Below are 23,521 nucleotides of genomic sequence, written 5' to 3'. Positions count from 1 at the left end.
GAAGTTCTGCCTTAGAGAGCTGCCAGCCTATCAGATTGGCCGGCAATTCTGTAGTCCCAGCAGAGCCAGTGGCAGCAATGGCCAGGACTGGGAATACAAGCGGGACCAGGACCAGGTAAGTTCAGGTGGGTTTCTCTTGATGGAGAGGAAGCATCACGGGATTAGAACTTGGGGAGTTGCTGATGTAGAAATGGGGCCCTTAAGGGAGACACTACCCACCCCTTTCCCAGCTGAGGCCAGAGCAAAGACATCTGTTGGGCTTTCCCCCGTCCCTGAGCTCCTCCCACCAGCTTCAAAAGCAGCACTTTCGTGGGCAATGATTGGCCCCCTAAAGGGCCTCAATTGTGATGAGGCCTTAGGTTTCACCCACGTCACACAAAATTGTGGACAGATTGAGGAGTGGGGAGGGGAGGGCACAGAAAGACAACATGGGAAATTTTATGGGCCAGCCACTAGCAAACTAGCTGGCAGGAAACCATAAAATTCTGCCCCAATGTCTGGGTTCAAGTGTCACTCTAGGGCTGCAGTACAAGGCTGACAATCCAGTGCAGTACCGCAGGAGTGCTGCACTGTTGGAGGTGCTGTCTTTCAGATGAGACATTAAACTGAGGCCCCATCTGCCTGAATGGATGGATGTAAAAGTTTCTATGGCGCTAGTTTAAAAAACAGCAGGGGAGACATCCCCAGTGTTCTGGCCATTATTTATCCCAAAATCAACATCCAGAAACATAGAAAATAGGAGCAGGAGTACATTATTTGGCTCTTCGAGCCTGTTCTGCCAAATAATATGATTGTGCTGATTCTCCATCTCAACACCATACTCCCGCCCTCATCCCATACCCGTTAACACCTCTAGCGTCCAGAAATTTATCTATTTCTTTCTTAAATATATTCAGTGACTTGGCCTCCACAGCCTTCTGTAGTAGAGAATTCCACAGGTTTACCACCCTCTGAATGAAGAAGTTTATCCTCATGTCGGTCCTAAATGGTCTACCCCGTATCCTGAGACTGTGACCCCTTGTTCTAGATCCCCCAGCCAGAGGAAACATCATTCCTCCATCAGTCTGTCCGCTCCTGTCAGAATTTTATATGTTTCAATGAGATCCCCTTTCATTCTTCTAAATTCCAGTGAATACAGGCCTAGTCGGCTCAATCTCTCCTCATAAGACAATCCTGCCATCCCAGGAATCAGTCTGGTGAACCTTTGCTACACTGCCTCTTTGGCAAGTATATCCTTTCTTAGATAAGGAAACCAAAGTTGCAAACAATACTCCAGATGTGGTCTCACCAAGGCCTTGTACTGCTGCAGAAAGACATCCTTGCTCCTGTACTCAAGTCCTCTCGCAAGAAAGCCAACATACCACTTGCCTTCTTAACTGCTTGCTGCACCTGCATGTTTACTTTCATTGATTAGTGTACAGACACCACTAAAATTGGAACGATACAGAGAAGATTAGCATGGCCCTTGCGCAAGGATGACACCCTTTACACATCAACATTTCCTAATTTTTTTTTTCAATTCATTCATGGGATGTAGGCATCGCTGGCTAGGCCAGCATTTATTGCCCATTCCAAATTGCCCTTGCTCAGAGGGCATTTAAGAGTTAACCACATTGCTGTGGGCCTGGAGTCACATGTAGGCCAGACCAGGTAAGGACAGCAGATTTCCTTCCCTAAAGGGACATTAGTGAACCAGGTGGGTTTTACAACAATCGACAATGGTTTCTTTAGACTTTTAATTCCAGATTTTTTTTTATTGAACTCAAATTCCACCATCTGCCACGGCAGGATTCAAACCCGGGTCTCCGGAGCATTACTCTGGATTTCTAGTCCAGCGACAATATACACCATTTTCTCACCATTTAAATAATACTCTGCCATTCTGTTTTTCCTATCGAAGTGGATAACTTTACACTTATGCACGTTATACTGCATCTGCCATGTATTTGCCCACTCAACCTGTCTAAATCGCCTTGAAGCCTCTTTACACCTTCCTCACCATTCTCATTCCCACCAAGTTGCATGTTGTCAGCAAACATGGAAATATTACATTTGGTTCCCTCATCTAAATCATTGATATATATTGTGAATAGCTGGGACCCAAGCACTGATCCCTCCGGTACCTCACTAGTCACTGCCTGCCACTTTGAAAAAGATCAGTTTATTCCAACTCTGTTTCCTGTCTGCTAACCAATTCTAAATCCATGCCAATATATTACCCTCAGTCCCATATGCTTTAATTTTACACACTAACCTCTTATGTGGTTCTTTATCAAAAGCTTTCTGAAAATCTAAATACACCACATCCACTGGTTCTCCCTTATCTATTCTGCTAGTTACGTCCTCAAAAAACTCCAGTAGGTTTGTCAAATATGAGTTCCCTTTCATAAATCCATATTTTCTTTGTCTAATCCTGTTGATGTTTTTTGGTATCTCATTCTTTATAATGGATTCCTACTCCTGATGTTAGGCTAACCGGTCTGTAATTTGCTGTTTTCTCCCTCCCTCCTTTTTTAAATAGTGGGATTGCATTTGCCTTCCTCCAATCTGCTGGAACTGTTCCAGAATCTACAAAATTTTGCAAGATGAGAACCAATGTATCCACTATTTCCATGGCCAGCTCCTTTAGTACCCTGGGACATAGATTATTGGGCCCTGGGGATTTATTGGCTTTCAGTTCCATTAATTTCTCCAGCACTATTGTTTTAGTAATACTAATTTCCTTCAATTCCTCCTCCTCACTAGACTCTTGGTTCCCTTGCATTTCTGGGAAGTTATTTGTGTCTTTCTCCGTGAAGACAGAACTAAAATAGTTGCTTAGTTGTTCTGCCATTTCTTCATTCTCTATTATAAATTCTCCTGTTTCAGACTTTAAGGGACCTACATTTGTCTTCACTAATCTTTTTCTTTTTACATATGGTGAATAAATGATGACCAAAACTCCAGGGATGACTCCCCTGCTGTTTTTCAAACTAGTGCCATGGAATCTTTTACATCCACCTGTACAGGCAGATGGGGCCTCAGTTTAATGTCTCATCTGGAAGACTGCACCTCCAAGAGAACAGGTTATCTGGTCCTTATCATGTTGTTGTTTGTGGTTGTTTACTGTGTGCAGTTTGGCAGGCACCTTACCTACATTACAACAGCTAACACAGTACTACATTGGCTATAAGCACTCTGAGATGTCCAGTGATTATGAAAAGCATATTAGCTCCAATTCCATAAACTCTTATTTTGTGCAACAACCTTTTGCATTGATGGCACTTTATAGAATATCTTTTGAAAATCCAAATGTAGTACGTCCACTCGATAGTACTAGAGAAGCAAGTAATATCATATTGAATAAGACTGGGCTAAGAAGGATTATAAGGAAACAAACACAGGTTTTGAATGCACGTATGTAAATGCACAAACTATGGTGAATAAGGTTCTTGAGTTACAAGCGCAAATTGCCATTACGGGATACAATGTAATAGCAGTGACAGAAGAGTGGCTTAAAAATGGTGAGGAGTGGGTAATTAATATTTAAGGATACAAAGTGTTCAGAAAAGATAGGGAACAAAGGTGGAGGGTGGGTGGCAGTATTGATGGACCAAGTGGATCAAGCGTCTCTGGGGAAACTCTTGGGGCAGAATTTTCTGCCCGTCGGGGAAGGAAGTTTAGGAGCGGGCGTGTGGAGGTGCACCTCCGATTGGCGCCCCCGATTGGGAGTGTGCCGCCATTTTACGTGGGCGAGCCAATTAAGGCCCGCCCAGCGTGACATCCGCCAGGAAGCGCTTAGTGCTCCCTGTGCAGGCAGGGGGGATCCCTAAACCGAGAGTGTGCTCTTTCACGCATGCACGCGAAGGAGTGCACTCATCTCCCTGAGGCTAAGTGCTGCCTCAGGGAGATCGGCGCTAAATTTAAAAATGTTAACAATAAAAAAAATTCCCCTGACATGTTCCCTCATGTGACACTGTCACATGAGTTGGGACATGTCCATCACTTTCATTAACACTTTTATTAAAAATTTAAAAAGCTACATGAAACCTCATCCTGCCCGTGGATGAGGTTTCATGCTTTTTCCAATGCCTGCCAGGGCTCCTGGCCTGCCCACTAACCTTAAGGTTGGACGGGCAGGTCCATTAAGCACTTTAATTACTTTGTCAATGGCCTCTATTGGCCATTGACAGGTTGGCAGATGCACAGCTGATTCTGCTGAGCCCCCGCCCACCTGAAAATTGAAATGAGGCGCGGTGACATTGAGAGTCCACCCGATGTCATCCCGTGTCATTTTACACGTCGGCAAGCGGGCCTCCCCTCCCGCTCACCGACCGGGAAATCCTGGCCTTGGTTAACAATAACCATCATATCATAAGGTTTAGATTAGTAATGGAGAAGACCACAGACACTTAGTCCACTTGGCCACCCTCAAGAAAAGATGCAAGGACATTCCTAATAACTATAGGCCAGTTAGCTTAACATGAGTGGGGTGGGTCAGGATTTAGAAACAATAATCAAGAACAACATTAACAGACACATGGAGGGGTTTGAATAAATTAATGAAAGCCCATGCTATGAGTTAATTAGGGATTTGTAAGAGGCAGATCATGCTTGACTAATCTAATTGAATTTTTTGATGAAGTAACTGAGAATGCTGATGAAGAGAATGCTTGTTCTCTATGTTGATTTGAAGAAGCATTTGACAAAGTACCATATAAAAATTTGGTTAACAAAATTAAAACTTATGGAATAGGAGGGTCAGTGTTGGATAAAAAAAATGGCTTAAGGACTGAAAACAGTGATAGTACACAGTGGTGTTTCCCTAAAACTTCAATATTTGCTGATGATACCAAGCTTGGGTATGTGGCAGGTAGTGAGGATGATACCAATTGCCTGCTACCAAGGCATAGATAAGCTAGCAGAATGGGAAGACAAGTGGCAGATGGAATTTAATACATAGAAGTGTAAGGTGGTATATTTTGGTAAAAGGATTGGGACAGGGAATATATATGTAATAATATGTTCTTCAGTGCTACAGAGGCATTTGAGACTTCATGTGCATAGATCTTTGGAGGTGGCAGACATAATGGCTGGGATTTTCTGTGACGGCATTGGGGTGTTTTCGGTGGCGTGAGCAGACAATATGGCGAGAAGGCCAAAAATCAGTTTGCGATCTTTTGCTCCGCTCACCGGTGGTGGGCCATGTTGCCCACCATCGGATGTCTGGAACCTCATTATAATACATCAGCACGTCATTATAAGGCCATTCTGCGCCCCCCACTGGATTGTTCTCCCACACTGGTGGGAAAACACACCTGTGCAGAACATTTCTTGACTACTGTGACGTACTAAAGTTAGGACTTACTGCCAGGGCCTTGCTCACATCATGGACATCCAAAGAGCAGAAGATGCTGGAACCCAACAGCAACAGGATCCTGGAGGAATATCCATGGCATGCTGGGTGGATTCTCATGGACATGGCTCTGCTGCGAAGCAGTTCACGGAGGTTGGAAAGTCACCGTTGCCGTTCACTATGGATGATGGTTGAGGGAGTGGGAGAAGATGGTCTAGGATTGACTGGGAGTGGAAATAGTGTCGGGGATGAGGTTGGGAGGGGGGAAATGAAGGCGTCGGAGGGGGTGAGGTTGGGAGGGGGGATTGAAGGTGTCAGGAGGAATGAGGTTATGGGGGAGGGAGTATGGTGGAGAAAGTGATAACGGGGGAGAAGATGGCAACTCGGGAGGTAGGTGTAAGGGGGTACAAGATATAAGGGAATGAATTCGGATGGAGGAAGGAGTGTGGAGAGGGGAAGGAATCCAGAGGGAGGAAGGAATGTGGAGAAGGGAAGGAGTAAGAGTGGAGGAAGAAGTAAGCGTCTCTGAGGGAGTCAGGAAGGGGGAAAGAGTAAGGCTAGAGGAAGAAGTAAGACTGGAGGAAGAGGTAAGCCTGGAGGACGGAGCCGGGAGAGGGATGATATGGTGCAGGATCCTTAGGAGGATGTTCGCTGCCAACCTCGCCATCACCACAGGCACAGTCCACTTCCTCACCAGTCAGTGCGATGGCACACTCCTCAAAGTGAGTGAGAGGCCTAATGTGGGCCACTCTACCCTTGGTCTGGGACCTCTTCCTGCTGTGAGTGGGACACATAGCACTGCGTGGAATGGTGTGGTGAGCAGAGCCATAAGACCATGAGACGTAGGAGCGGAAGTAGGTCATTCAGCCCATCAAGACTGCTCCACCATTCAATGAGATCATGGCTGATCTGATAATCCTCAACTCCACTTTCTTGCCTTTTCCCCATTACCCTTGATTCCTTTACTGATTAAAAATCTGTCTATCTCAGCCTTGAATATACTTAATGACCCAGCCTCTGCAGTCCTCTGTGGTAAAGAATTCCACAGATTAACTACCTTCTGAGAGAGGAAATTCCTCCTGATCTCTGTTTTAAATGGGTGCTGGCTTATTCTGAAATTATGCTCTCTAGTCCTAGATTATCAGCTTATCTATTCTTCCTGCCAAAGTCCATAACCTCACATTTTCCCACATTATATTCCATCTGCCAAGTTTTTGGCCACTCACTTAACCTGTCCATATCCCTCTGTAGACTTCTTGTGACATCCTCACCACTTGCCTTTCCACCTATTTTTGTCTCATCTGCAAACTTGGTGATAATACATTCACTTCCCTCATCCAAGTCATTAATATATAGTGTAAATAATTGAGGCCCCAGCACTGATCCCTGTGGCACTCCACTAGTTACAGGTTGCCATCCTGAAAATGACTCCCTTATCCCAACTCTCTGTCTTCTATTGGTTAGCCAATTCCCTATTCATGCTAATATACTATCCCCAAAACCATGGACTCTTATCTTAAGTAGCCTTATGTGCAGTACCTTATCAAACACCTTTTTGAAATCCAAATACATTACACCTACTGGTTTCCCTTTATCTATCCTGCTTGTTACCTCCTCAAAGAATTCTAATACATTTGTCAGGCATGATTTCCCCTTCATGAAGCCATGCTGACTCTGCTTGATTAGATTATGTGTTTCTAAATGCTCTGCTATTACATCCTTTATAGTGGACTCCAACATTTTCCCAAAGACAGATGTTAAGCTAACTGGCCAATAGTTAAAAGCAAAGTACTGCGGATGCTGGAAATCTGAAACAAAACCAGAAAATGCTGGAAAAAGCCCAGCAGTCTGATAGCATCTGTGGAGAGAGAAACAGAGTTAACATTTTGAGTCCATATGACCCTTCTTCAGAGCTGAAGAGAAGTGGAAATGTGATGAAATTTATACTGTTTAAGGAGGATGGGGCAGGTGGAGCTGGTTAGAAGGCCAGCGATAGGTGGGGACAAAGGAGGGATTGACAAAGATGTCATGAACTAAAGGACAAAAGGAGTGTTAATGGTAGTGGTTAATGCTAAAAAATGTGCTAATAGTGGCATAAAGGTAAGAAAGCAGAATGTGATAATAGCAGAACAAGGGTAGCATTGTGTGAAAGAACAACATGGAACAAGTAACAGATGGTCCTGTAGGGGATGGGTTGGAGGGAGGAGGCGGTGGTGAGGGAAAAAGGATAGAAAATGGGATAGAAGGGGGATAAAAAAGGGGATATAGTTACCTATTTTTTTTATCTTCCTCCATTTTTGAATAAGGGTGTTACACTGGCCATTCTCCAAACCTCTGGGACTTTTCCAGAATCTAAGGATTCTTGGAAGATTACTACCAGTGCATCCACTATCTCTGTAGCTACTTCTTTTAATATCCTGGGATGCAACCCATCAGGTCCAGGGGAGTTATTGGCTTTTGGCCTCATTAGCCTCCCTAGTATTTTTTCTCTAGTGATGGTTATTGTATTTATTTCTTCCCCTACTTTTACCCTTAATTATTTAGTATTTTTGGAATGCTATTAGTTTTCTACCATAAAGACTGATGCAAAGTGTTTATTCAACGTCTCTGCCATTTCCTGGTTCCCCATTATTATTTCCCCAGCCTCATTTTCTAAGGGGCCTATGTTCATTTTGGCCTCTCTCTTCCATTTTATATATTTAAAGAAGCACTTAACTGTCTGATTTTATATTACTTGATGGTTTGCCCTCAAAGTTTACTTTCTCCTTCTTTATTGTTTTTTGGTCATCTTTTGTTGGTTTTTAAAATGTTCCCAATCCTTTGGCTTACCACTAATCTTTGCCACATTGTATGTTTTTCTTTCAATTTGATACTGTCCCTAACTTCCTTGGTTATTCATGGTTGGTTTATCCCCTTCCTTGAATCCTTCTTCCTCATTGGGATATATTTTTGTCGAGAGTCATGAACTAGTTTCTTAAGCATCTGCCATTGTTCATCAACCGTCTTTTCTGCTAAACTCCTTTCCCAGTCCACTCCAGCCAACTGTGCCCTCATTCCATTGTAATTACCCTTATTTAAGTTTAGCACAATGAAATGAGTGGCTGCTGTGTCCTAGCTATGATCTGGGACTCTAGATCTTCCCTCTTGCTTTGCATTGGGCTCTCAGATTAATTTGTCCTCTTGGTATGAGTATTGTGCCATCATATAGCCTCAATCTTACTTTCGAGGGTTTCATTTTTGGATTGTCATGTTGAACCATGTCGCAAGGATCTGTGAAGATCATTAAGTTGCATGACGCACCAGTGTCTATCTGACATTTCTTGTTCGCTTGATACTTCCCCTCTGCAGTTATCATTGTAATAGTCACAAGCCATTTGTCACCTATTGACTTGACAGAACCAACTTGTTGTATTGTCTATAATTCCTCATCAGACTCTTCTGCTATCTCTCCAGTGGCCATCTGTATAGGCTTGTTTAGCTTCTTTCCAGCCAAACACTTGCGTGCGAAATGATTCGGCTTCTTGCAGTTAAAACACTGTTTGTTCCATGCTAGGCAATCCTTCTTTTCCTTCGTATAGTATCATCCGCAGAATTTGTCTGAGATTGTTCTGCTCTTTCAGCCTGGAATGACTCTCAGCATAATGTATCTCCTGGTCTGTTCTGCCATAAGTGTGCTCTAACTGACATTTCACAAGCTCTACATTTCTACAGACATCTATCACTTTCCTGAGCATAGGTTTCTCCTCTTTTAATAGACTTTCTCTCACTGCGGGGTCCCGTTCACCTAAGAGTATTTAATCTTTAATCAGGTCATCTTTTAGCTGCCCGAATTCTCATGATTCTGCAAGCTGTGTTACTGCAGTCACATACTGTTCAATGGGTTCATTTTCACCTTGAGCTCTAGTGTTGAATACTGTGACAGACCGTGATGGGAGGAGTGCTAACTCTAGCCCCACTTTTCCACAGGTCGTAACAATAGTTTAAATGTTTAATTCACCCACAAAACTGCCAAATGTTTACCTTTGATACTGTTATTCCCAGCATAAAAAAGACTCTAACCAGGCTTCTTTCTGTTGACACAAAAAATTTTTGATTTATTACAAAACAAACTACTTCTTAAACACAAGTTAATAAATTGGTTAACATACAAGTTGTAGTTTTCCCCTTTTTAAAAAAAAATATACTTGAACTCCCACACAAACATAAACACAAAACACGACAAAACAAACACAGTCCCCTTCAGAGGCTGGAGTATGGGAACGTGTCTTTTAAAAGGATAACATTCGAAGAGATCTTGACACTGTTGATCTGACAGAATTCTGGTCACAATAAATCTGGAAGTTCTTTCAGACAGATTTGTTGGTCAAACTGTCCTTGATGACCCTTACTTATCACAAATTTGCAGACTTTCAAAAAAAACATGAGTTATTCCAATGAGACGTTTCTGAGGAAAGTTGAACTCACTCCACACTGCATGTAACGAAAAGGTGCGGCAGAGAGGGGGAAAGAGTCTTTCTTGCAGCCGCTTCTAAGGCAGCCACACACTCATTCTGACTGAGACTTTTAAAGACTGAAATGTTCAAAGAATACTTCTCTTAGGCCAGTTGTTTTTAATCAATCAGCAAGAGTCCTCAGTGTGGCAACAGCAGTTATTTATTAACTTACACATACAAAGTATTTCTTCCCTCTCCAGGTGTTCCCTGCTGGACATTTATCTTGACTGTGGTTTCTTGAAGAATGGCATTTTCACAGTCCCGAATTAAAACTACAAACTTTTAAAAATAACTCAGGGTAGAAATGCAGAACTTGTGAAATGTCAGTTAGAGCACATTTACGGCAGAACAGACCAGGAGATACATTATGCTGAGAGTCATTCCAGGCTGAAAGAGCAGAGCAAACACAGACAAATACTTCCTCCTCAATGTCCTTCAAATTCTTCAAAAACAGGTTCCTCACAATACATAGGGCAAAATCATCCCAGATTTACACAAAATGCGGTAGCAGGTGAGAAAAAAGTCGTTTTACCCACCGGCCGCAATGATGGGTTTTCACATTGTATTGTCCCATTCCCGCCTCATTAATTATGCAGCCACAGGAAACACTATCTCGCTGGCAGGCAGCTTCCGATTTGGACAGGATGAGGATGTGGGCACAAGAGGGTATGCATGAGAGTTAGTGGTGTTATCTCTTGAGGTGTGAGATCCCTGTGGATGTGTGATGGTTTTGTGAGTGTGTGAGTTGAGAGTGATGAGAAGAGTGAATTACTTTGGTGGAATGGATGAGACCATTCATCCTTTTTCAGCACTGGGTGGCTGTCCTGTTTTGCAGGGCAGTGGTATTGATCACGGCGGCTATTGTCTCCCAAGCGGGATTGGTGAGGCCGCCACCCATCCTGTGTTCAGAGTGGGGGTAGAAGACATCATGGTGAGCCTCCATTGCATCCAAAAAGCACTGGAGGGATGGTTCACTTAGAAAAATTCAAGGCAATCAGGCACAGTCAACATGGTTTTGCAAAAAGGAATCATGTTTAACCAACTTATTGGCGTTCCTTGAAGGATTGTACTTACATTTGATAAAGTGCCACGTCAAAGATTATTGCAGAAAATAAAAGCTCATGGTGTAGGGGATAACATATTGATTTGGATACAAGATTGGCTAGCTAACAGGAAGCAGACAGTTTGTTTAAATGGATCTTTTTCTGGTTGGCAGGATGTGACAATGGTGTGCCACAGGGATCTGTGCTGGGGCCTCAGCTTTTTACAATTTATATAAATGACTTGGATGAAGGGACCGAAGGAATGGTTGCTAAGTTTGCTGATGGCACAAAGATAGGCATAAAGTAAATTATGAAGAGGACGTAAGGAGGCTACAAAGTGACATAGATAGGTTAAGTGAGTAGGCAAAGATCTGGCAAATGGAGTATAATGTGGGCAAATGTCATTCATTTTGGCAAGAAGAGTAAAAAAGAAGCTTATTATCTAAATGGTGAGAGATTGCAGAGCTCCGAGGTTCAGAGGGATCTGGGTGTCCTAGTGCATGAATCACAAAAGGTTATTATGCAGCTACAGCAGGTATTTAGGAAAGCTAATAGAATGTTATTTAATGTGAGGGGAATTGATTACAAAAGTAGGGAGGTTTGGTGAGACCACTTCTGAAGTTTTGTGTACGGTCCTGGTCCCCTTATTTAAATAAAGATGTAAATGCATTAGAAGCAGTTCAGAGAAGGTTGATTAGATTAATACTAGGAATGGGCAGGTTGTCCTATGAGGAAAGGCTTGTATCCAATGGAATTTAGAAGAGTAAGAGGTGACTTGATTGAAATCTTCAAAATCTTGAGGGGTCTTGACAGGGTAAATGTAGAGAGGATGTTTCCTCTTTTGGGAGAGTCCAGAGCTAGAGATCACTGTTTAAAAATAAGGGGTCACTCGTTTAAGACAGGGATGAGGAGGCATTTTTTTTTTCTCAGAAGGTTGTAACTCTTTGGAATTCTTTTTTAAGGCAGAGCTAGATAGATTTTTGATTAACAAGGGGGTAAAAGGTTATTGGAGGTAGGCAGGAATGTGGGTTTGAGGTGACATTCAGATCATGATGAGGTAACATTTATGATCTTATTCTATGGCAGAGCAGGCTCGAGGAGCTGAGTGGCCTACTCTTGCTCCTAATTCACATGTTTACCATTGAACCTTTTTACCTTTCGGGGCCATCCTATCTTCTTTGCAGCAGTTGTGGGCTGGAAGCACTGAGAGGTGGCACCCAACGTGATGAAGTGGCGAGGTGATGATGTGGCAGGCGAATGAGAGCCTACCCGCCATGGAAACAGTGTATTTCCCAAGAATGCATAATTAATGTGGCGGGTTTGGGACGATACAACGTGAAAAGCCACCATTGTGGGCCCACTACCACATAGTGCAAATCTGGGAAGATTCCACCCAATGACAGAATAATTAGCAAAGTATATGGGGTTGTGGGCTTTGTAAATAAAGGTATTGTGTACAAAAGGACAGAAGCTATGATAAACTTTTATAAAGCTTTGGTTGTGCCAGAACCACGGTACTGTGCCTAGTTCTGGTCACCGCACTTTAGGAAGGATAATCAAAATTTAATGCCCTCCCCATGGCAAGTTTGGTGGCGGGGGGGGGGCATTCAATCAGGTGGGAAGGTGATGAATGAGGATCATGCCCCCTTCTCACCTCCACCCCAATTAAGTCCATGCTAGGACGGTCTGTGGACGGCCTTGCCCCCCAGTACCAATTGAGGCCCTTAAGTGGGCAATTAATGCCCACTTAATGGCCTCATCCTGGTGCTACTGTTATTATTCCAGCAGTAGGTGAGGGGCTCACCTCCTGGGGAAGCATGACAATCAAAACCGTGAAGCGTTGTTTTCAGGTTCCCAAAGAGGTGTGTCCCTTGTTCAAAGACACTCAGTGCCTGATTGAGAGACCCTGCTTCGGATAGTCAGGACCCAGTGAGAACCACCCACTGCCCTTGCTGCCTCCTCCGTCCTCTCTGCATGATCTCCACCTCAGGTCCCCTCCGTCCCACCATCACTCACCTGTGCCTGGATTCTAGGTGATCTTAGGTGTCGGCTGAGTTCATTAAGGCAGCAGCCACCACCTCACCAGTGGTGCTGCCATCCAACAGAGCTGCCGGCCTCTGATGGGCTGGCAACTCTTTGCAGGTGGAACTTCCACCCCTGGGGTCCTTGATCATGGGGAAAGCCCACCATTTTCTAGTTAAGTGTCTGAGTAACACTTAATTCAGCGGGCCTTTCCTATAGGAGGCGATATGGGGCTCTCACCAGCTATCCAGCTGACAATTGAGACCCCAGTAACCTCCATTAAATACTACCTGATGTGGGCCCTTGAGGGAATGCAGAGGAGGTTTACCAGGATTGTTCTAGGGATGAGGGATTTTAGCTACAAGATTAGGTTGGAGAAGCTGGGTTTTCCTTCTTGGAGCAAAGGGAGATTTGATAGACGTGTACTGGATAATAAAATGTTTAGATAAGGTGGACAAAGAAAAGCTATTTCCTTTAGTTGATTGCACAAGGATTGGGACACACAGATTTAAGGTTTTGGGCAAGAAATGCAGAGTGGCTGTGCTGAAGATCTATTTTTACACAGCGAGTGGTAATGACCTGGAACTCGCTGCCTACAAAGGTGGTGGAACTGGAGATGATCAATAATTTCACAAAGAAATTAGATGGGCACTTGAGGGAAATAAACCTTTGGGGCTACAGGGATAGTGCAGGGGAATGGGACTGACGAAGTTGCTCTACAGAGAATGAGCATGGACTCAATGTACCATATGGCCTCCTTTTCTGCCTTAATGACTCTATGAATATTATGAACACTGGTTCCCCTAAATCTATTCTGCCAGTTACATCCTCAGAAAACTTGTATAAATTTATCAACCATGATTTCCCTTGCATAGAAAATCACAATAAGATTGATTTTAAGTGCTATGTTTTGAGTTCTGTAACAATGGATTTTCAATGACTGAGGTCAGGCAAAATCAACCTATAGTTCCCTGTTTTCTCTCTTCTTTCTTGAATAGTGATGTTACATCTGCTACTTTTCAATGCACTGGGGTTATTACAGAACTTAGAGAATTTTGGAAAATTATAACTAATGTATCCACAATCTCTGCAGCCACCTATCTTGGGCCTCTTAGGATGTAGGCTGAAAGGTCCAGTGAATTTTTCAGATTTCAGTTCTGTTAATTCCTCTAGTACTGTTTCTTTGCTGATAATAATCACTTCAAGTTCCCCAGTCTGGTTAACCTCTTGGCTCTGCGCTGTTTCTGCTTTGATTTTTATGCCTCTTCCATGAAGACAGATATAAAGTACTGAAATGTTGCCACAAAGGCAGGAATCAGGAGCTGGGTTTGTTTTTAGGTCGGAAACCTGCCTCCAGGGGGAAACTGCTTAAAGTTAATGTTTTCACGTAGGTGAGCCCTTATTGGCACGGTACAGTGTTTCCTGACCAATTAAGGGCAGTTGGCAGTCTCTTGAAGCTGGAGGGCCAATCAGAGGAGCACCTGGCTGCAGTACAATGTAAGGAACAGGGAGCGTGCCCTCTTAGCCATTTTTTAAAAAAAATTCGAGAAAGCAGTCAATCTACTACTGCAGAAGGATGGAGTTGAGGGTTGATGGAAACCTTTCTACATGGTGACCTTTGGTTCCATCTCCAGCCAATCAGGCAGGGAGGGTCTGTATGCCTGCCAGGGGCACTAACACACTAGCCTACTGCTGGATGCCCACCTCCAGGCAACTCTCTGCCCCCCCACCACGCAGTAAAACCGAGGCCAATGTGGGATTTTCACAGCCTCCTAAATTCATCTTTAACAAGGCTCTTAATGAGCCTCATTTTTGCCCCACTTATAGAGAGGGATGACCTTTCTAGTCCCTGAACTCTTCTCCTTCAAAATGTTCAGTGCCAGGAATGGGGTTCTGAAACAGCCTCGTGTTGGTGTTTTTGGAGCTGCCCTACCTCCGTTCCTGATTTCAGGGAGCCCTCAAAATTCAGTCCAAAACATTTGTTTAACATCTCTGTCATTTCCTTATTCCCCATTATAATTTCTTCTGTCTCAGTCTCTAAGATACCTGTGTTTATTTTTGCTACTCTGTTCCTTTTTACACAACTCTTACAATCTGTTTTGATATTTCTGGCTACTTTACTCATATTCTATTTTCTCCTCTTTATAAATTTTATTGGTCATGCTTTGCCAGTATCAAAAATTTACCCAATCTCCAGCTTACTACTCTCCTATCAATATTAAAAGTCTTTTTTAAAATGTAATACTTCTCTTTAACTCTTCTGTTAGCCAGAGATAGACTTCCAGATAGACCTCTTCTCCCATGAAATATTCATTTCTCAATAAAAAGTTAATTTCTCATCTACCATTATCGCTTGTAATATAATTTCCCAATCTATCTTGGCCAACTTGTCCACCCTGCATTTGTCATTGGCTCTATTTAAGTTCAGTACTCTGGTATTGGGCTATTTTACGTCGCTCTCAAAGTTAATGCAAAATTCTATCAGATTATGATCGATCCTTCCCAGAGGATCCATTACTAACTTTTACAAGATGACTAATTAACCCTGTCCCATTACATAAAACATGACTTAAAACAGTCTCTTCCATGCTTGGTTTTCTGATGTACTGTCCTAGAAAACTGTCTAGAATGCATTCCAAACTATTTTTGTCAGTTTGATTTATCTAGCCTTTGTAAAAATTAAAGTTCCCCTATAATTATTGCATTGCCTTTTTGACCGGCTCCTCTTTTTTCTTGATTGATACTCTGTCCAACAGTGTAGCTACTGTTAGGAGGTCTATAAACTACACTCAGTGATTCTACTTCCTACTCTTTTGAGCCAAGATCTTTCCTCATTACTATTGTTATGTCATCCATTATTATCCAGATTACGCCCTCCCCCTCCTTTTCCATTTTGTCTGTCTATTTGAAATGTCAAGTACAATGGAATATTACATTCCCAACCTGATCACCATGCAATCACATATCTATAATGGTTATTAGATCAAAACCATTTATGTCTAATTTTGTTACAAATACTTCATACAATCGGATAAAGAGCCTTTAGTTTTAACATTTTACCATTTTTCCCTGATTTGACCTTATTAAATGATGCACTATCACCATTAAACATTTTTGGAGTGAAATTGATCCTCGACAGCACCATGAAATGTGCTCTTATTGAGTCGACAGTTGATTTTTCGCTGCATTAATTTTTTTTCCATTGACTTGGAAAAATTGTCAAGAATTTTAATTTCAAACCAAGTAAAAGTGATAGTAAAATGAGCAAGTGAGTTTCCAAAAACATTTGAATAATCACCTGAAGTTCAGTGGAAAGAAGATCAGCTATAGTGAAAAACCAGCTGGCAATTCGCTCTGAGTCCATTTCACATTGCTGGTATAGACCAATTTCATTCCCTTTGTCCTTTCCTGACACACTCTCCTTTTCTTTACCAAATTGGTTTGCTGCTCTGTGGCCTTGACTTTTCCCTTTAGATTTAAAAACTTGAACCCACCCTAAAGTTTTAGTTTAAAGGCCTATTTACAGCCCTATTTTACAACTTGCCTGGATAATGGCTCCAGTCCCATTTAAGTGGAGGATCCAATGGAACAACTCAATGGGCTTCTGTGCTGTAATGACTCATAACTCCCCTTTCCTCCATTACAGGTGCCAGTGGCCCATCAATTGTAGACCCCCATCTTCCACACCACTCTTTGAGCCATGCATTCGACTCTCTGATTTGTTTGATCCTATACCATTATTAACATGGCTCAGGTAATAATCCAGAGATTATTACCTGTGAGATTCGATTTGTTAATTTTGACTCTAGCTCCTCAAATGCCCTCAGCAGAATTTTATTTCTTATTCTACCTATATTGTGGACCATGAGAACCGGATCCGCCCCCTCCCACTCTTCTCCAGCCTTGAGGAGATATCGTTAACCCTTTGGGCAACACTTTTGAGCCCACGGCCAGAGCTGCAAAGACAATGGGCTGGATTTTTAAATGGGTTGGGGTTGGAATCAGAGGTGGGCAAGCACTTAAATTCATGCCATTGGCCTCTGTGCCCGTTTCCCACCATGATCCCAACCCTGAGCCATTTTCAGTGAGGGTGGATTGGGGACAATTTGGCTGCCTGTCAGTAAGTAGTGGGTAGCCAATTAAGGCCAATTATTTTCAATTAAGGGGCCTATTAAGGTCCTGTTCACAAGCCAACTGGAGAATGAAAGATCAAGTGAGGAACCCCACCCCCACTACAACCCAAATCACCCCCCTGCCACAGCTGTGGCCACTGGCTGTGCCCTGAAGGTGTTGGTCCTCCAGAATTATGGTCAGGCAATTGTGGCTTTGTGAAAAAAAACAAATTCACCTTGCCTTCTCCCCCACAAACTCTATACTCAGATCGACAGCTCCCATCTTGGCCAGTGGGGCTGCTGATCAAAGTGCTAGAGGGCCTCCCATTAGCCCTTCAGTGTCAGGAGCCTGCCTGCCATCCCTGATTGAATGACAAGCCCATTTCTTGGGTTTTAATTGGCTGGAGCATTGAAGATTGCGGTGGGCATGCCTAAAGCAAGCCATGCCGGGTTGGGACCTGGAACTAATCCCTAAATCCAGATCCTGACACTTGATTGAAAATCAAGCCCTGTATATATCTCCCTGACTATACTGTTCCCTATAACTACTAATTCCTAATAACTAATTCCTTTTCACTCTCCCTACTTGAATGGCTTACCTGTACCATATTGCAATGGTCAGTTTGCCCATTCACCCTGCAGACATTACCCTCAACCACATAGGTAGTAAAAATCTTATACACGTCGGATAAGACAAAGGCTGAGGTTCTCCCTTACCTGCCTGACTTGCAGTCATATTCTTTTGTCCGTGGCTGCTAACAAGACTTGTGCCACTGCCTAAATAAATGGATGTGGCTGCCCCCATTTCAGTTTCCAGGTAGCTTTCACTCTCCCTGATGCTGTGCAATGTCTTCACCTTAGGTTCCAGCTCAACAATTCTGAGCTGAAGTTCCTCAAGATGCAGACACTTACTGCTAAAATGGCTGTCAGGGATTGCAGTGTTCTCCATAAACTCCTAAATGCTACATTTGCGGCGCACCTCCTGCATTGCCATCCCTATATAACCTTGTTTTGTTTCTTTGATGAATTAGTCAATGTATTTACTCAACTTATCTTATTGTTTTTAGGCTTCCAATTAATTCCTTGCTCACTTTGAGTTAGAGGCAAGTTATATTAAATACTTAGCTGTAATACAAACCAATACGAGTATCGGAGGCAAAAAACAATTTGAACCAAATTCCCAACTTGCACCAATTCCCACTTTACACTCAGCGATGCATTCTATTTACAACTACTCTGTGCTGACCACTCTTGATACCCCTCACATACTCAGCATTTACAGAACTCCTAAGCTTTGTTTATGTTCTCAATTATGTCCTTGAAAATTCTGAGATGCATTATAATGTGCAGATCATTATGTTCACTTTTTGATTTATCAGACGTTATGTCCCTATTATTTTCCTATTTATGACCTTAGGCCTAGCTCCCTCTCCCATCGTTAAGAGTATCATTAAGGATTCACAGTTTCTATGGCCTCGCCAAATTTGGATTTTCATGCAAGCTTTTCAGTTTTCCCATTTCTGTTACTATTCAAACACATAATAAACTCTTTCAGTTGCATGATGTTGATATATGCTGGCATTTCTCTGACTTAGCTTTTTTCTTGCATTAGACTTTGCCACCTCACATGGTCTCTCTTCTACTCCATCATACCAATCACAGGTAAGGCCATCTCTAAATACTTCCTTGGATCTCTCTCCACTCGGATAACTCCCTTTCTCCTCCAAACTACATTTTCTTCTGAAACAAAAACAGAAATACCTGGAAAAACTTAGCAGGTCTGGCAGCATCGGCGGAGAAGAACAAGATTGACGTTTCGAGTGCTCATGACCCTTGTTGTTCTTCTCTGCCGATCCTGCCAGACCTGCTGAGTTTTTGCAGGTATTTCTTTTTTTGTTTTGGATTTCCAGCAAGCACAGTTTTTTGTTTTTATTTTTTTACATTTTCTTCTGAGCCTGTCATGGAAAAAAAAGTTCTCCAGGTTAATTATAACAGAATTTTTGATTCTCAACTGTCTAACTGTTGGCCCTCCATTTGCCACATCATTTCTGCAGCTGATCATCTGCTCAGTCAGACCATCACCTTCACTTTTCTTGCACCGGCCCTCATTAAAACCATTACTCTCTCTCACTCTGGTCATTCTCCCAAGTATGGCCCCATCTCTGCTCCCTCATAACTTGAACACTTATAGCGGACAAATGGTTTCGCGATTTATTGTGAGATCTGGCTGGACCACATGAAATATTATCAGGTGTTATTTTCTGCTTCCAAATCTTCCAGGATCTTCCTGGAATGCAAATATAACCCGACTTTCTCTGTATAATACAATCCCTCTTCTTAAAGCCCTCCCTGCTGCCCTCTCCTGCTCTATTTAATAGAAAATAAGGAGATGGCAGATGAATTGAACAGGTATTTTGCATCAGTCTTCACTATAGAGGATAAAAGTAACATCCAAGAAATTGCTGTAAATCAGGAAATGAAAGGGAGGGAGGAATTCAACGAAATTACAATAACCAGGGAAGTGGTACTGAGCAAATTGTTGGAGCTACGGGCTGACAAGTCCCCAGGTCCTGATGGACTTCATCCTAGGGTCTTTGAAGAAGTGTCTAGTGAGATAATTGATGCGTTAGTTTTAATTTTCCAAAATTCCATAGATTCGGGGAAGGTGCCATTAGATTGGAAAATAGCGAATGTAACTCCTTTATTCAAAAAGTTTGGGGAAGACAGAAAGCAGGAAACAACAGGCCAGTTAGCTTAACATCTGTCATAGGGAAAATGTTAGACATTTTTATTAAAGAGCTTATTGCAGGGCACTTAGATAAATTCAAGGTAATCAGGCAAAGTCAACGTGGTTTTGTGAGAGGGAAATAATGTTTAATTTATTGGAGCTCTTTGAAGAAGTAACATCTGCTATGGATAAAGGGGAATTGGTGGATGTACTGCACTTAGATTTCCAGTGGTTTTTGATAAGGTGCCACATCAAAGATTATTGTGGAAAATAAAAGATCATGGTTTAGGGGGTAACATATTGGCATGGATAGAAGATTGCCTAGGAAACAGAAATCGGGCATAAATAGGTATTTTTCTGGTTGGCAAGATGTAACAAGTGATGTGTCACAGGGATCGGTTCTGGAGCTAGCAACTTTTTACAGTTTATATAAATAACTTGGATGAAGGGACCAAATGTATGCTTGCCAAATTTGCTGATGACACAAAGATAGGTAGGAGAGTAAATTGTGAAGAGAATGTAAGGAACCTCCAAAGGGATATAGATAGGTTAAGTGAGAAAGATTTGGCAGATGCAGTATAATGTGGGCAAATGTGAAATTGTCCATTAAAAAAGAAATGTATTATCTAAATGGTGAGAGATAGCAGAGCTCTGAGATGCAGAGGGATCTGGGTATCCTAGTGCATAAATTGCAAAAGGTTAGTATGTAGGTACAGCAAGTAATTAGGAAAGCTATTAGGATGTTACTGTTTATTGTGAGGGGAATTGAATACAAAAATAAATAGGTTATGTTTCAGTTATATAGGACACTGGTGAGACCACATCTGGAGTACTCTGTCCAGTTTTGGTTTTCTTAATTAAGGAAGGATGTAAATGCGTTGGAAGCAGGTCAGAAAAGGTTTACTAGACTAATACCTGGAATGAGAGGGTTGTCTTATGAGGAAAGGTTGGACAGGTGAGGCTTGTATCTGCTGGAGTTTACAATAGGAAGAGGTGATGATTGAACATATAAGATCCTGAGGGGTCTTGACAGGGTGGATGTGGAAAGAATGTTTCCTCTTATGGGAGAATCTAGAACTAGGGGTCACTACTTAAAAATAAGGGGCTGCCCATTTGAGACAGAGATTAGGAGAATTTTTTTCTCTCAGAGGGTCATGAGTCTTTGGAACTCTTCATCAAAAGGTGGTAGGAGAAGAGTCTTTGAATATTTTTAAGGCAGAGCTAGATAAATTCTTGATAGGCAAGGGGATGAAAGGTTAACGGGGGTAGGTGGGTATAGTAAACTTGGTGTACCAGACAGGTTTCTTGCCAGAAATAGTAAACCTTATTTATAGAGCTCCTGATGAAGCTAATATGCTTGAACCAAAACCACGACTAGAAAACTCCACCCCTAAGATTACCCGTGCTTAGGGCTGATTCATCTGTGCAGTCACATGATCCCCAAAACAGTATGAAAGGTTTTACTTACAATCACTACAGTGTGAGTTGAGGTTACAATCAGAACAGCCACGATCTTATTGAATAGCAGAGCAGCTTGAGGGTCCAAGTGGCCTACTCCTGCTCCTGATTCGTATGTTTATATGCTCTCCTCTTGTATACTCTTACTTCAAATTACAATCTGTGAAATTTATGGATTTCTTTGTCACGAATATTGAGATAATCTGTTCAGTGGCTTCTGCCACATCCCTTCCACCAAGCCAAATATCTCCCAAGTTCTCCCTGCCCTAGCCTTGAAGTCACATCTTTCTTCAGTTTCTCTCCTATCTCCCCTTCTCCCCTCGTGCTCCCTTTGAGTTTACCTTGTTTGTAAATCCCACCACCTGCTCTTTCATCCTTATTACAACAACAGCTTATATTAATATAGTGCCTTTAATGTCATGAAGTGCCCCAAGGTGCTTCCCAGATGCAGTATAAAACAAAACGTGACACCAAGGAGATTTTTTAAAAATTTTTCATAGGATGTGGGCGTTGTTGGCTGGGCCAGCATTTATTGCCCATCCCTAATTGCCCTTGTTCAGCGGGCATTTAAGAGTCAACCACATTATTGTGGATCTGGAGTCACGTAGGCCAGACCAGATAAGGACAGCAGATTTCCTTCCCTAAAGGACATTTGTGAACCAAATGGGTTTTTACAACAATCGACAATGGTTTCATGGTCATCATTAGATTTAATTCCAGAAGTTTTTTATTGAATTCAAATTCCACTGTGGGAATCTGCTGTGGGATTCAAACCTAAGTCCCCAGAGCATTACCCTGGGTCTCTGGATTACCAGTGCAGTAACAATACCACTATGCCATTGCCTTGGGTTAGATGATCAAAATCTTAGTAAAAGAGGTAGGTTTTAAGGAGGAAAGCAAGATAGAGAGGTGTAGGGAAGAATTTCAGAGCGTAGGGCCTAGACAACTGAAGGCACGGTCAGCAGTAGTGGAGTGATTAAAATCGGGGGATGCTTAAGAGACCAGAATTAGATGAGCGCAGGTGTTTCAGAAGGTTGTGGGGCTGGAGGAGAATACAGGGATAGTGAGGTGCGAGACCATGCAGGGATTTAAAAACCAGGATGAGAATTTTAAAAATCAAAACATTGCTTGACCAGGAGGGAGCAATGTAAGTAAATGAGCATGGGTGATAAGGGAACTAGTTTAGGAACATAGGAACAAGAGAAGGCCATTTAGCCCATCAGGCCTGCTCTGCCATTTAATATGATCATGACTGATTGAACTCTCAATGCCTTTTACTCACACTATCCCCATAACCCTTTACATTATTGTTAATCAGAAATCTATCAATCTGTACCTTAAACATAGTCAATGATGAGCTTCCACAGCCCCCTGGGGTAGAGAATTCCAAATATTCACAACCCGCTGAATAAAGAAATTTCTCCTCATCTCGGTCCTAAGTGGCTTTCCCCTTATGTTGAAATTGTGTCCCCTGGTTCTAGACCGCCCAACATCTTACCTGCATCTACCCTGCCTATTCCTTTAAGTATTTTGTAGGTTTCGAAACTCTAGCGAATACAGGCCCAGTTTGCCCAAACTTTCTTCATAAGACAGTCCCGCCATCCCCGGAACAAGTCTGCTGAACCTTCGTTGCACTCGCTCGATAAGAATAATATCCTTTCTGAGGCAAGGGTACTAAAACTGCACACAATACTCCAGGTGCAGTATGGCCAAGCTTCTATACAACTGAAGCAAGACTTCACTATTCCTGTACTCAAATCCTCTTGCAATAAAGACTAACATTCTATTAGCCTTTCTAATAGCTTGCTGCACCTGCATGTTAGCTTTCAGTGAGTTATGGGCAAGGACACCAAGGTCCCTTTGTACATCTATACTCTCTAATCTCTTACCATTTAGGAAACACTCTGCACATCTGTTCCTTCCAGCAAAGGAACAGACCTGTTCCTCACATTTTTCCACATTATATTCCATCTGCTATGCTCTTGCCCACTCACTAAGTCTGTCCAAATCCTCCTGCAGCCGCTTTACATCTTCTTCACAACACACATTCCCACATAGCTTTATATCATCTGTGAACTTGAAAATATTACATTTGGTCCCCACATCCAAATCATTGGTATATATTGTGAACAGCTGGAGCCCAACTACTGATCCTTGCGGTACCCCACAAGTCTTCTTGTGAGTTAAAACATAAGCAGAGTTTCAGATGACCTCAAGTTTATGGATGGTAGAATGTGGGAGACCTACCAGGAGTATGTTGGAATAGTCAAGTCTAGAGGTATTAAAGGTAAGAATGAGGGTTTCAGCGATGGATGAGCTGAGGCAGGAGC

General features: G+C 42.5%; 1 protein-coding gene and 1 non-coding gene across 2 annotated transcripts in view; both read left to right on the top strand.

Moving 5' to 3' along the window:
• LOC121276054 (E3 ubiquitin-protein ligase MARCHF11-like) overlaps positions 1-23,521 on the top strand; it is a 126,865-nt gene that overhangs the window by 88,733 nt on the left and 14,611 nt on the right. The window lies entirely within an intron of this gene.
• LOC121276618 lies at positions 1,407-1,511 on the top strand. The gene has a single exon (XR_005942700.1). It is a non-coding gene; the product is annotated as a U6 spliceosomal RNA (small nuclear RNA).

Source organism: Carcharodon carcharias, chromosome 3 (genome assembly GCF_017639515.1).
Source record: "Carcharodon carcharias isolate sCarCar2 chromosome 3, sCarCar2.pri, whole genome shotgun sequence".
Taxonomy (NCBI): Eukaryota; Metazoa; Chordata; class Chondrichthyes; order Lamniformes; family Lamnidae; genus Carcharodon; species Carcharodon carcharias.
The sequence above is the reverse complement of the archived record's forward strand: the minus strand, read 5'-3'. Positions and strand labels throughout refer to the sequence as shown.